Source organism: Schistocerca serialis, chromosome 11 (assembly GCF_023864345.2).
Source record: "Schistocerca serialis cubense isolate TAMUIC-IGC-003099 chromosome 11, iqSchSeri2.2, whole genome shotgun sequence".
Taxonomy (NCBI): Eukaryota; Metazoa; Arthropoda; class Insecta; order Orthoptera; family Acrididae; genus Schistocerca; species Schistocerca serialis.
In genome coordinates this window covers 117,491,733-117,506,615 of record NC_064648.1, presented here as the reverse complement: position 1 = coordinate 117,506,615, position 14,883 = coordinate 117,491,733, and the positions used below count along the sequence as shown (strand labels likewise).

At 45.2% G+C, this 14,883-nt stretch overlaps 1 pseudogene; it reads left to right on the top strand.

The window, feature by feature from the left end:
• The first annotated feature begins 14,221 nt into the window (after window positions 1-14,221).
• Window positions 14,222-14,338, top strand: LOC126427551 (5S ribosomal RNA; annotated as a pseudogene).
• Window positions 14,339-14,883: the final 545 nt, after the last annotated feature.

Sequence of the window (14,883 nt, the reverse complement as noted above, 5' to 3'; positions counted from 1 at the left end):
GGTCATTATTCACAATGTTGATAACAACTGTGATGTTGGGTCTGAGTGGGGTACTTTCGAGTGGGGGGTGCCCCAGGGATCAGTCTTGGGGCCACTCCTGTTACTTATTTATATAAATGTGTGGGTGTGAATCTAAGCTTACACACTACTTAACCTAAATTATCCTAAGGACAAACACACACACCAATGCCCCAGGGACGACTCGAACCTCCGCCGGGACCAGCCGCACAGTCCATGACTGCAGCGCCCTAGACCGCTCGGCTAATCCCGCGCGGCTTATATAAATGATATGCCCTCTAGTATTACGGGTGACTCTAAAATATGACAGTGTGTGCAACATTGGCTCAGTTTCAAATAGTGCAGTACATGACCTCAGTTCATGGCTTGTAGAAAATAAACTATCGTTAAATCACAATTAGACTCAGTTTTTACAGTTTATAACACACAATTGAACAAAACTTGAGATTTCAGTTTCACAGAATGGGCATATGATTTGTGAAACAGAACAGTTCAAATTTTTAGGTTTTCAGATTTCTACTTTGCTTATTTTAATTTGCTTATGTCGTATGGTATTATATTTTGGGGTAACTCTTCCCATTCTACAAGGATATTTTTGGCTCAGAAACGGGCGGTTCGGGCAATAAGTGGTGTTAAGCTCGCGAGCCTCTTATCGACCCCTGTTCACGACTCTGGGTATTTTGGTTCAAATGGCTCTGAGCACTATGGGACTTAACATCTGAGGTCATCAGTCCCCTAAAACTTAGAACTACTTAAACCTAACTAACCTACGGACAACACACACATCCATGCCCGAGGCAGGATTCGAACCTGCGACTGTAGCAGTCGCGCAGTTCCGGACTGATGCACCTAAAACCACTCGGCCACAGCGGCCGGCGGATATTTTGACATTGGCCTCTCAATACTTTCTTGTTACCAATATACCAATATTAGTTTATTCCCAACAATAAGCAGCTTTCACGCACTTAATACTCGGCAGAAAAAAAAAATGGTTCTGAGCACTGTGGGACTCAACTGCTGTGGTCATAAGTCCCCTAGAACTTAGAACTACTTAAACCTAACTAACCTAAGGACAGCACACAACACCCAGCCATCACGAGGCAGAGAAAATCCCTGACCCCGCCGGGAATCGAACCCGGGAACCCGGGCGTGGGAAGCGAGAACGCTACCGCACGACCACGAGATGCGGGCTACTCGGCAGAAATCAAACCTACATTTGGATCGGACTTCCTCGACTCTTGTGCAGAAAGGTGTGCAGTATACTGCTGCATCCATTTTCAATACGCTGCCACTCGAATTCAAAAATCTTAGCAGTAAACCACGCGCTCTCAAAACGAAACTGAAGAGTTTCCTCATGGGTCTCTCCGACTGTTCTGTCGAGGAGTTCCTTGAAAAATTAAGCTCATTCTTATTGTATTGCTGATAGCGTTTACTTAAATTTATGGACTAACTTTTTTCAGGTTCATGAACATTTATTTTTATCTGTTATTACTTTTATGTTGTAATTTCATGTACTGACACGTTCCATGGAGATTTGCTCCTCAATTTGGTGCTACGGAACTTGACGTGTAAATAAATTAAATGGTTCAAATGGCTCTGAGCACTATGCGACTCAACTTCTAATGTCATCAGTCGCCTAGAACGTAGAACTAATTAAACCTAACTAACCGAAGGACATCACACACATCCATGCCCGAGGCAGGATTCGAACCTGCGACCGTAGCGGTAGCCCGGCTCCAGACTGTAGCGCCTAGAACCGCACGGCCACTCAGGCCGGCATAAATTAAATAAATAAACAAATTCCTCATTTTTTTCCAACTGAACCTGGCCGAGAAAGAAATGTGTCACGTTAATTGGGCCGGCCGGAGTGGCCGAGATGTTCTAGGCGTTACAGTCTGGAACCGCGCGACCGCTACGGTCGCAGGTTCGAATCCTGCCTCGGGCATGGATGTGTGTCATGTCATTGGGTTAGTTAGGTTTAAGTAGTTCTAAGTTCCAGGGGACTGATGACGTCAGAAGTTGAAGCCCCATAGTGCTCAGAGCCATTTTTTTGTCACGTTAATTACTGAACGAAGAGATACGGTTTTGAAGTCCTGGGGAGACATCCCGCGGCGGCTGTTGACACGGGATGGCAGTCAGTGTCGGTGACGGATGGAGCGAGTCGGAATGCACCTGTCACCGATTGGCCAACGGGGGATCAGCGCAGAGTCACGCTACGCCACTTCGGACCGCGTCCGCGCAGACAAAGGGGAAAGCGGCGCCGGTTTCGCCGACGCCAGGAAGCGACGCTTCCGACGCGTTTCACAGCGCCTCGCGGAGCTGACTGCGTACCCCGGTCCAGCCGCTCGTTTCCAGCTCCACGACATTCCAGCTAAAGTTTAGCCATCTCTGATATAACTCCCACGCGCAACCCGAGCAGACTGTGCCTATATATATATATATATATATATATATATATATATATATATATATATATATATATATATATAGGGTGTTACAAAAAGGTACGGCCAAACTTTCACGAAACATTCCTCACACACAAAGAAAGAAAACATGTTACGTGGACGTGTGTCCGGAAACGCTTACTTTTCATGTTAGAGCTCGTTTTATTACTTCTCTTCAAATCACATTAATCGTGAAATGGAAACACACAGCAACAAAACGTATCAGCGTGACTTCAAACACTTTGTTACAGGAAATGTTCAAAATGTCCTCCGTTAGCGAGGATACATGCATCCACACTCAGTCGCACTGAATCCCTGATGCGCTAATGCAGCCCTGGAGAATGGCGTATTGTATCACAGCCGCCCACAATACGAGCACGAAGAGTCTCTACATTTGGTACCGGGGTTGCGTAGACAAGAGCTTTCAAATGCCCCCATAAATGAAAGTCAAGAGGGTTGAGGTCAGGAGAGCGTGGAGGCCACGGAATGGGTCCGCCTCTACCAATCCGTCCGTCACCGAATCTGTCGTTGAGAAGCGTACGAACACTTCGACTGAAATGTGCAGGAGCTCCATCGTGCATGAACCACATGTTGTGTCGTACTTGTAAAGGAACATGTTCTAGCAGCACAGGTAGAGTATCCCGTATGAAATCGTGATAACGTGCTCCATTGAGCGTAGGTGTAAGAAACTAAAATGAGCTCTAACATGGAAATTAAGCGTTTCCGGACACATGTCCACATAACATCTTGCCTTTATTTGTGTGTGACGAATGTTTCCTGAAAGTTTGGCCGTACCTTTTTGTAACACCCTGTATAAGTAGGACGCCGCGACCTAAGTTATGAAAGACCGTTCCCTAGAATTCGATCCTCGCTCGTTCCCTTCATATTGTTGAACCATTCCTTTGGACCCGTTAGTTCCTTTTTTTTAACACCATATATATAATCCCAAAGAAAGCAGGTGTTGACAGATGTGAAAATTACCGAACTATCAGTTTAATAAGTCACAGCTGCAAAATACTAACGTGAATTCTTTACAGACGAATGGAAAAACTGGTAGAAGCCGAAGTTGGGGAAGATCAGTTTGGATTCCGAAGAAATGTTGGAACACGTGAGGCAATACTGACCTTACGACTTATCTTAGAAGAAAGATCAAGGAAAGGCAAACCTACGTTTCTTGCATTTGTAGACTTGGAGAAAGCTTTTGACAATGTTGACTGGAATACTCTCTTTCAAATTCTAAAGGTGGCAGGGGTAAAATACAGGGAGCGAAGGGCTATTTACAATTTGTACAAAAACCAGATGGCAGTTATAAGAGTCGAGGGACATGAAAGGGAAGCAGTGGTTGGGAAGGGAGTGAGACAGGGTTGTAGTCTCTCCCCGATTTTATTCAATCTATATATTGAGCAAGCAGTAAAGGAAACCAAAAAAAAGTTCGGAGTAGGTATTAAAATCCGTGGAGAACAAATAAAAACTTTGAGGTTCGCCGATGACATTGTAATTCTGTCAGAGACAGCAAAGGACTTGGAAGAGCAGTTGAACGAAATGGACAGTGTCTTGAAAGGAGGATATAAGATGAACATCAACAAAAGCAAAACGAGGATAATGGAATGTAGTCTAATTAAATCGGGTGATGCTGAGGGGACTAGATTAGCAAATGAGACACTTAAAGTAGTAAAGGAGTTTTGCTATTTGGGGAGCAAAATAACTGATGATGGTCGAAGTAGAGAGGATATAAAATGCAGACTGGCAATGGCAAGGAAAGCGTTTCTGAAGAAGAGAAATTTGTTAACATCGAGTATAGATTTAAGTGTCAGGAAGTCGTTTCTGAAAGTATTTGTATGGAGTGTAGCCATGTATGGAAGTGAAACGTGGACGATAAATAGTTTAGACAAGAAGGCAATAGCAGCTTTCGAAATGTGGTGCTACAGAAGAATGCTGAAGACTAGATGGGTAGATCACGCAACTAATGAGGAGGTATTGAATAGGATCGGAGAGAAGAGGACTTTGTGGCACAACTTGACAAGATGAAGGGACCGGTTGGTAGGACATGTTCTGAGGCATCAGGGGATCACAAATTTAGCATTGGAGGGCAGTGTGGAGGTTAAAAATCGTAGAGGGAGACCAAGAGACGAATACACTAAGCAGATTCAGATGGGTGTAGGTTCCAGTAGGTACTGAGAGATGAAGAAGCTTGCACAGGATAGAGTAGCATGGAGAGCTGCATCAAACCACTCTCAGGACTGAAGACTAGAACAACAACAATATATGGTTCGGCAGCACGTTTTGTAGGGTATCGGTCTCTTCATTAATTGTCACGTCCAGTACCGATCTGTTCTTTGTCGTCGTCTTGGTCTTCATTCCGAAGACTAATTTGATGCAGCTCTCTACTGCATCCTGTGCAAGCATCATCTCCGAATAACTAGTGCAATGTACATCCATTTGAATCTGCTTACTGTGTCCACCTCCAGTTTTCCTAAATTGTTGTACATACTGAAACGAGCACTCAGACATATTAAAATATCTACGCCTCACCTGGGCCCCTTAACACCGATATTGGGCTGTTGACTGGAAACATGTTGGCTGGTAGAACGAGTCTCGTTTCAGATTGTATCGACCAGATCGACGTGTACCGGTATGGGGACAACCTCACGAATCCACGGACTCTGCATTTCAGCAGGGGGCTGTTCAAGCTGTTGCAGCCTCTGTAATGGTGTGGGGCGTGTGGACTGGGAGTGATATGGGACCCCTGATACGTCTAGACACGACTCTGACAGGTGACACGTATGTAAACGCCGTGTCTGATCACCTGCAGCCATTCAAGTCCACTGTGCATTCCGACTGACTTGGCCAACTCCAACAGGACAATGCGACACCCCACACGTCCTGAATTACTAGAGAGTGGCTGCAGGAACACTCTTCTGAGTTTACATCTACATCTACATGGATACTCTGCAAATCACATTCAAGTGCCTGGCAGAGGGTTCATCGAACCGCCTTCAAAATTCTCTATTATTCCAATCTCGTACAGCACGCGGAAAGAATGGACTCCTATATCTTTCCGTACGAGCTCTGATTTACCTTATTTTATCGTGGTGATCGTTCCTCCCTATGTAGGTCGGTGTCAACAAAATATTTTCGCATTCGGAGGAGGAAGTTGGTGATTGGAAATTCGTGAGAAGATTCCGTCGCAACGAAAAACGCCATTCTTTTAATGATGTCCAGCCCAAATCCTGTATCATTTCTGTGACACTCTCTCCCATATTTCGCGATAATACAAAACGTGCTGCCTTTCTTTGAACTTTTTCGATGTACTCCGTCAGTCCTATCTGGTAATAGATCCCACACCGCGCAGCAGTATTCTAAAAGAGGACTGACAAGCTTAGTGTAGGCAGTCTCCTTAGTAGCGCTGTTACATTTTCTAAGTGTCCTTCCAAATAGAACGCAGTCTTTCGTTAGCCTGCCCCGCAACATCTTCTTATGTGTTCCGTCCACTCTCTTAACTAAGGTAGTAATCGGTTTAATCAGTAGAAAAATCTATTTGACAACAAACTAAAACATATACATACATCATATGAAGGGCTTATTTCAATAGTGGTACAAGTCCATTACCTCTACTTTTTTGCCTATAATGTTTCTGAAATTAATGATCCAAACAAAGAGAAAGAAAGGTTCATCTCTAGCAAGAAGCCATATGCTTGAATATTTCTGGTATCTCAAATGCAGATTTTTCAGCGCTCATTTAACTTTATGACTTTGTATCTTAAAATGAACAAAAATGGACTTGTACCACTACATATATGAACAGAACAAAAATGCAATTTCAACTGATAATACGTACAGTCATCGCAGCGTCGGTAATTGCTTGGCATCTCCGAGGCGTGCTTCAAACTAAGTTTTCCGCGTATTCACGTGGGAGAGACTTCGAAATGCGCCGAATTTGCGTTGACAGCTGTTTCCAAGTGAAGATCGTTTTTCCTTGCAGCTTTTTTTTTTATGCAAGACCAAACGTTCTCAACAGGATTAGCGTCAGGCGAGTTTGAGGACCAGTCCAGTACCCGCACACGTCCCTCCTTTTTCCAGTCGCTGCAAATCCTGCTACAGTGCTTCGGATCATTGTCCTCTTGCAATCTTCATATTTGTCGATGAACCAACATTCGGCAGTCAGCTTCAACCATCATTGATAAACGCGAAGCATTAGCTGCACTCATGTCTCTTCTTGTATGTCTCAGTCAAGAACTCAGAGTGAACTAATGCTGTACGGACATTGCCTGAAGGACAGACACAAACGAGCAGTCTTGGTTGCAGTGTTAAAACTTTTTTATTATTTCCCAATGACGCGTTTCACTTCTACACTCCAGGAAATTGAAATAAGAACACCGTGAATTCATTGTCCCAGGAAGGGGAAACTTTATTGACACATTCCTGGGGTCAGATACATCACATGATCACACTGACAGAACCACAGGCACATAGACACAGGCAACAGAGCATGCACAATGTCGGCACTAGTACAGTGTATATCCACCTTTCGCAGCAATGCAGGCTGCTATTCTCCCATGGAGATGATCGTAGAGATGCTGGATGTAGTCCTGTGGAACGGCTTGCCATGCCATTTCCACCTGGCGCCTCAGTTGGACCAGCGTTCGTGCTGGACGTGCAGACCGCGTGAGACGACGCTTCATCCAGTCCCAAACATGCTCAATGGGGGACAGATCCGGAGATCTTGCTGGCCAGGGTAGTTGACTTACACCTTCTAGAGCACGTTGGGTGGCACGGGATACATGCGGACGTGCATTGTCCTGTTGGAACAGCAAGTTCCCTTGCCGGTCTAGGAATGGCAGAACGATGGGTTCGATGACGGTTTGGATGTACCGTGCACTATTCAGTGTCCCCTCGACGATCACCAGTGGTGTACGGCCAGTATAGGAGATCGCTCCCCACACCATGATGCCGGGTGTTGGCCCTGTGTGCCTCGGTCGTATGCAGTCCTGATTGTGGCGCTCACCTGCACGGCGCCAAACACGCATACGACCATCATTGGCACCAAGGCAGAAGCGACTCTCATCGCTGAAGACGACACGTCTCCATTCGTCCCTCCATTCACGCCTGTCGCGACACCACTGGAGGCGGGCTGCACGATGTTGGGGCGTGAGCGGAAGACGGCCTAACGGTGTGCGGGACCGTAGCCCAGCTTCATGGAGACGGTTGCGAATGGTCCTCGCCGATACCCCAGGAGCAACAGTGTCCCTAATTTGCTGGGAAGTGGCGGTGCGGTCCCCTACGGCACTGCGTAGGATCCTACGGTCTTGGCGTGCATCCGTGCGTCGCTGCGGTCCGGTCCCAGGTCGACGGGCACGTGCACCTTCCGCCGACCACTGGCGACAACATCGATGTACTGTGGAGACCTCACGCCCCACGTGTTGAGCAATTCGGCGGTACGTCCACCCGGCCTCCCGCATGCCCACTATACGCCCTCGCTCAAAGTCCGTCAACTGCACATACGGTTCACGTCCACGCTGCCGCGGCATGCTACCAGTGTTAAAGACTGCGATGGAGCTCCGTATGCCACGGCAAACTGGCTGACACTGACGGCGGCGGTGCACAAATGCTGCGCAGCTAGCGCCATTCGACGGCCAACACCGCGGTTCCTGGTGTGTCCGCTGTGCCGTGCGTGTGATCATTGCTTGTACAGCCCTCTCGCAGTGTCCGGAGCAAGTATGGTGGGTCTGACACACCGATGTCAATGTGTTCTTTTTTCCATTTCCAGGAGTGTATTTAGCCATCTTCGGATTGGTCCATATTTGGTAGCGATGGGTACATAGGATGCCGCGCATAAAATATCCCAGCAGGTAAATGCCCCTTGTCAAAGCTTTTAAGTGTGTTGTGTGCAGCTAGAATATTCACTACGCCTCCGATCTTTACTGTAAGCTTGATTCCTTATGCTTTCCTTTAGACTGCGCCACATGCCGCAATAAGGAGGTCCTTAGTGTTTTTAAAGTTTTGACAAGGATCATTTAACCTGCTGGAATATTTTATGCGCGGTATCCCATGTACCTATCGCTATCAAATATCAGCCAATCCGAAAATGCGTCATTGGGAAATAATAAAAAAGTGTACCACTGTAACCAAAACGGCCTGTTTCTTCATGCCATACTTACTCTTCGCAGTACCAAGCCCACTATGAACTGGAAAACGTTTAGAGGTTTCCTCTGTTGGAGGTGTGAAAAAACTAATACGATATCTCTTACCATCTGTCTGCAACGCCGCACACGCTCTTACTTAACAGACCGTATATGGACATAGCCATGTGCACAAGCCGCTTTTTGATTTCAAATGATTTATTTATTTATGACAAACGTTTGTATAATGTGCTACATTTTATCCACTAACGTGACAACTTGGTGTGAGGTTCCAACTGAAGACAAGAAACAAAAAAAAAAAAAAAAAAAAAAATTCAGTACCTGAAGATAAGATCAAAGTCCATGGAAATCGGTCGTTCTAAATAAACAAGCATGTATGCGATTTTGGCTGTAGAAAGTTTTTATACACTTCTGGCCATTAAAAGTTGGTACACCACGAAGATGACGTGGTACAGACCCGAAATTTAACCGACAGGAAGAAGATGCTGTGATACGCAAATGATTAGCTTTTCAGAGCGTTCACTCAAGGTTGGCGCCGGTGGCGACACCTACAACGTGCTGACACGAGGAGAGTTTCCAACCGATTTCTCATACACAAACAGCAGTTGACCGGCGTTGCCTGGTGAAACGTTGTTGTGATGCCTCGTGTAAGGAGGAGAAATGCGTACCATCACGTTTCTGATTTTGATAAAGGTCGGATTGTAGCCTATCGCGATTGCGGTTTATCGTATCGCGACATTGCTGCTCGCGTTGTTCAAGATCCAATGACTGTTAGCAGAATATGGAATCGGTGGGTTCAGGAGGGTAATACGGAACGCCGTGCTGGGTCCCAACGGCCTCGTATCACTAGCAGTCGAGATGACAGGCATCTTATCCGCATGGCTGTAACGGATCGTACAGCCACGTCTCGATCGCCGAGTCAACAGATGGAGACGTTTGCAAGATAACAATCATCTGCACGAACAGTTCGACGACGTTTGCAGCAACACGGACTATCAGCGCGGAGACCGTGGCTGCGGTTACCCTTGACGCTGCATGACAGACAGGAACGCCTGCGATGGTGTACTCGACGAACCTGGGTGCACGAATGGCAAAACGTCATTTTTTCGGATGAATCCAGGTTCTGTTTACAGCATCATCATGGTCGCATTCGTGTTCGGCGACATCTGGTCATCGCACATTGGAAGCGTGTATTCGTCATCGCCATACCGGCGTATCACCCGGCGTGATGGTATGGGGTGCCATTGGTTACACGTCTCGGTCACCTCCTGTTCGCATTGACGGCACTTTGAACAGTGCACGTTACATTTAAGATGTGTTACGACCCGTGGTTCTACCCTCCATTCGATCCTTGCGAAACCCTACATTTCAGCAGGATAATGCACGACTGCATGTTGCAGGGCCTGTACGGGCCTTTCTGGATACAGAAAATGTTCGACTGCTGCCCTGGCCAGCACATTCTCCAGACCTCTCACCAATTGAAAATGTCTGGTCAATGGTGGCCGAGCAACTGGCTCGTCACAATACGCCAGTCACTACTCTTGATGAACTGTGGTATCGTGTTGAAGCTGCGTGGGCAGCTGTACCTGTACACGCCATCCGAGCTCTGTTTGACTCAATGCCCAGGCGTATCGAGGCCGTTATTGCGGCCAGAGGTTTCTCAGCATCTATGCACCCAAATTGCGTGAAAATGTAATCACATGTCAGTTGTAGTACAATATATTTGTCCAATGAATACCCGTTTATCATCTGCATTTCCTCTTGGTGTAGCAATTGGAATGGCCAGGAGTGTACTTATATGATTGTTCCCTGAATTACTCTAGGCAGTTAGTTCCTTTGAACGGCATAGCCGATTTTCTTCCCCATCCATGGAAACACTCGCAAGTATGTTCTCTGTCCCCAATGCCTCAATACCGACGAAACGATAAACCGTAATCTTGCTTCTGTGTTTCCTTGCCTAGGGCTCCTCCTACAGTTTTAAGCCCCTCCTACCCCACCCCTCGCGGCTTTCCCTCCCAAATACACACATTTCCCTCACTTACCGTATAGACAGTTTGTTGATGATTCCGGATCTATACATTCATTTAGTAACTTTGTGCATTAATTTTTTTTTTTCGAATTTGAAAGTATAGCTCCTCGTTAATTACTGGATGTACCCATGTACTTCAGCATTCTTCTGTAGTAGCGTCCTTCTTTTCAAGAGCGCACTACAAACAAATTTGATTTACAGTGTTTCAGTGGTTGGTATTTTTAATCTTTTTCCTGTATTTGGAGAAAACTGCTGAATAATAGTGTCCTATGAATGTTGTTTAACCCCCTGTCCTGTTCCTGTGGCTACTGTAGTCGTTGTAACAGTCGCTTCTTTGCGATATCGACATGTATGATTTCCAGCTGGTAATTCGTGGCATGTTTTTTTTTGTTTCAGGTGAGTAGCAGTGCTTTAGACTTGGCGAGTTTTCCTGAGCTGTAAACGGCGCTTCCACAGGTAGGAGTAAGTCACGCAAAAATTAACGCAAGTCTCAGTACAAGAGAAAGCCTACAGTATAAAAGTGAAAAACACAAGATTATTCGTAAGAACGAAAAATGACGCGCATTAGTGGATAGGGACGTCTCCCCTTGGTTTAGATTCACAATACGCGCGCGCCGTAACGTAGTTGCAGGGCGCTCCGCGAGGGGGCAGGCGTGACAGAGCGCGTATGGAGAGAGCCTGTATACAGAGACAGAGTGGTCATAGGTGAAGTTGCCCGTGATTGGTTGATTAGCTTTGGCGCCATTTTTCTGCCAAACTTCTCTCGCGCTTTGTATGTTCGCCATGCTTTTGAGTTGAACTGAAGTTCAGAGGACTTATGGAAACGATTAAAACGTATTTCAATTATTGAGAGACTCGTTATGCGTTGTGCATGTATGTTCTATTTAGTTGTATATCGTTTTTAGTACGTAAATATCGTTTGCGGTCTTAAATACGAGTTGAAATAATTAAGCGTTTTGTGATGAAGTCGGTAGGCCTACAGGCTCTCTAAGCGGGTAGAGCCAACACAGACTCAAAGGAAGGCCGCGGCGCTTGTTTGTGACGTCACGTCAGCTTGGCACGGCGATCGCCAGGTCTGTTGCAGGCATACTCATAATGGTGGTGTCTCCCTCTCTGACACAGGAAAATGTGAAACTATTGGCGGTAGTTGACCAACACACATTGATCTGAGAGATTTCTGCAATCAATTAATTGTGCAATTCATTACACTTCTTAAACAAATAGTGTACTCCTGAACTTAAATTTCCACCTGCTTTAAGGATCGACATACAAAAACAACTTCATGGTCCAGCAGCAACAGAATTCGTGCTTCTTTACCTTATTTGTAAATCTGAGGAAGTTACGTTTGTACTGGGTTGCTTTTACAAGAAACTATGAACATATTGGTGCTCTTCTTTAGGTATCTCGGTTGACTATGGGGTGAGGAGCACTGAATGTTAAAGAAATATCTTGCGATTGTACACATTGGGGGAGGGTGTGGGGGACAGAAGAAGAGGCAAAAGAGAGATACTTGTTTTATCAAATGAATTTTTTTTATCTTATAAAGTTTCTCCTTTCAGTTGCAAGAGCGGGATATTTATCTTTTCTAATGTGCATGTTTAAAAAAAGTTTAAGCTCAGCAGTATTTTTGATGTGTGAAGCTATTTTGTTTCCTGTTTAGAATTCCTTTCGTTGAAAACGACTGTAATCTAATGACTGGCAACAGTCTGGCATTTACACATGTAAATTAGTTCACATTTCCAGTGACGATGTCAAACGAAAATAAATAAATAAATTAGAAACGAGTTCATCGTAAGGGGGTTGCGGTAAGTGTCGATAGCAAAATGGATCAAGTAAATACAGTTACTTGAATGTAAAATTTCCGAAGCTTGCAATGGGGCAAAGCGTCTTCTCATATTGATCTACGTTCGTTTCGACAGGATTCAGTAATACAGAAGTATGATCTTCATTTGTAGCTTCACGATAGTAAGAAAATCTTTCATCTAAATAAAACTGCAGAATCCAAAACAATACCAAACATTTTGTCCCAAAATAAGAGATTTATAGTGATAAGCACGCCCAGGCGTTTCTGCCTGCAAGAGCCCAGGCGTTCGCCGTGCCTAGCTGACGTGACGTCACCAACAAGCGCCGCGGCCTTACTCTGAGTCGGTGTTGGTAGAGAGCTCAGTGTGTCGCGTATCAGGGTTCTCGCGAGACTAGCAAATCCAGAACGTAAAACAGATGGAAAGCTTGTGATAAAACAATGGAAAACGTCCTTCTCGTCTTGCAGAGTAACCACACATCGAGTGTTAAAATGGAGAAACTGGTAGACGTGTAGAAGAACGGCTCCTTAAAACTGAAGTACCAAGAATCAGATTTATGCGACTTCTGGGTTTCTGTTCAACAAGATTACCCTCACCTGAGTCTTGCTGTAGGTTGCTGCAACACATTTTCTATTATGACTAATATAAAAAGAGTTAAACGTGAGAGCTTCAGAAAGTTAGATGAACAACTGCCTCTGAACTTGCCCTGCATCCGAGCTAATATAAGACAGTTTTGTAATGCTCGACAAACCCGCGTGCATCACTGAAAAATTTCTGTCGAAAGGTATTTCATGTACATTTATATTGCACTTAGACATGAAGTACAAAAGTTAATATTTCTTTAAAATATGATAGATTACAGCTAGGGTCATTGCTAAAATAACGGCGACACTTCTTCACGGAAATATCGGTAACGAAAAAGCAATGTCGAGTGCCAGTATTTCTATTTTGTATTGTACTTTCCTCGTAATTTTGTTCCTTTGAGATTGTAGCAGAACATGGTTGCACTTTCACTGTGTGAAAGTGTCTTATTACTTTTTGAGCTTTCGTCACGTCAAGCCTTTCTGTTACATTATGTGAAGCAAGTATACGTGAAAACAAAGAAAAAGTTCGACTGCACCAGGCAGGGGGGGGGGGGGGGGGGAGAGTGGCGGCGTGAATAGAATAACAAGATTTCCGATGTGAAGAAATAGCACACTAATAGCGTTACAAAACAATTTTTAATACAGGCGCTACCAAAAGAAACTGCTACGTTTAACTTCACCACGCTGTTTTGGCAATACAAGTGCTAAAAAAAAGGAAAAAGGGGGAAGTGGATATGAAGTGTTCCGAACACACCTCATATGTGACGAAACAGAACGACGGAGCCATCGGACATCTTTTACTGTGTCACTTATATGCAGTTACCATTATTAGCAAAAGTGGTTATCGCCAAGCGTGAATGTGCATCGTTTCCTTTTCAATTCTTGCTCTGCACGCTGCTAGCTTGTTGATGTACAGAAAAAAATGGCTCTGAGCACTATGGGACTCAACTGCTGAGGTCATTAGTCCCCTAGAACTTAGAACTAGTTAAACCTAACTAACCTAAGGACATCACAAACATCCATGCCCGAGGCAGGATTCGAACCTGCGACCGTAGCGGTCTTGCGGTTCCAGGCTGCAGCGCCTTTAACCGGATGTACAGAACATCTAATAATAAATCAATACTGATACATACAGCTCTAAAACTGGCAGTGTATTTACAATGCGTAGCCGATATTTTTATAGACCGTTATGTCGATATTTTTAGGCAACGGCCTTGCCGCAGTGGATACACCAGTTCCCGTCAGATCACTGAAGTTAAGCGCTGTCGGGCGTGGCCGGCACTTGCATGGGTGACCATCCAGCCGCCATGCGCTGTTGCCATTTTCCGGGGTGCACTCAGCCTGGTGATGCCAATTGAGGAGCTACTCGACCGAAAGTTTGTGCCAGATTAAAACTGTGTTCCGGACCGAGACTCGAACTCGGGACCTTTGCCTTTCGTGGGCAAGTGCTCTACCAACTGAGCTACCCAAGCACGAATCACGCCCCGTCCTTTACTTCCGCCAGTACCTCGTCTCCTAGTTTCCAAAGTTCACAGAAGTTCTTCTGCGAACCTTGCTGAACTAGCATTTCTGGATGAAAGGATACTGCAGAGACATGGCTTAGCCATAGCCTGGGGGATTTTTCCAGAATGAGAAAACATGGGAACAAGTCCCATAGTGCTCAGTGCCATTTGCACCATTTTTTGAGGTTTGAACAGGGCTTGCACACTTCACAGCCCCATACCATGTGCAGTTGGTCACGACGCAATTGATGTTTTAGGTTGCTCTGTATTGAAATTCTTGTCCTTGGAGCGTTCGGAGTTTTATTTGGTTTTTTTTTTTTTTTCACAATTCAGTACACCTTCTTCCTGTTTTCATGCTTGATCT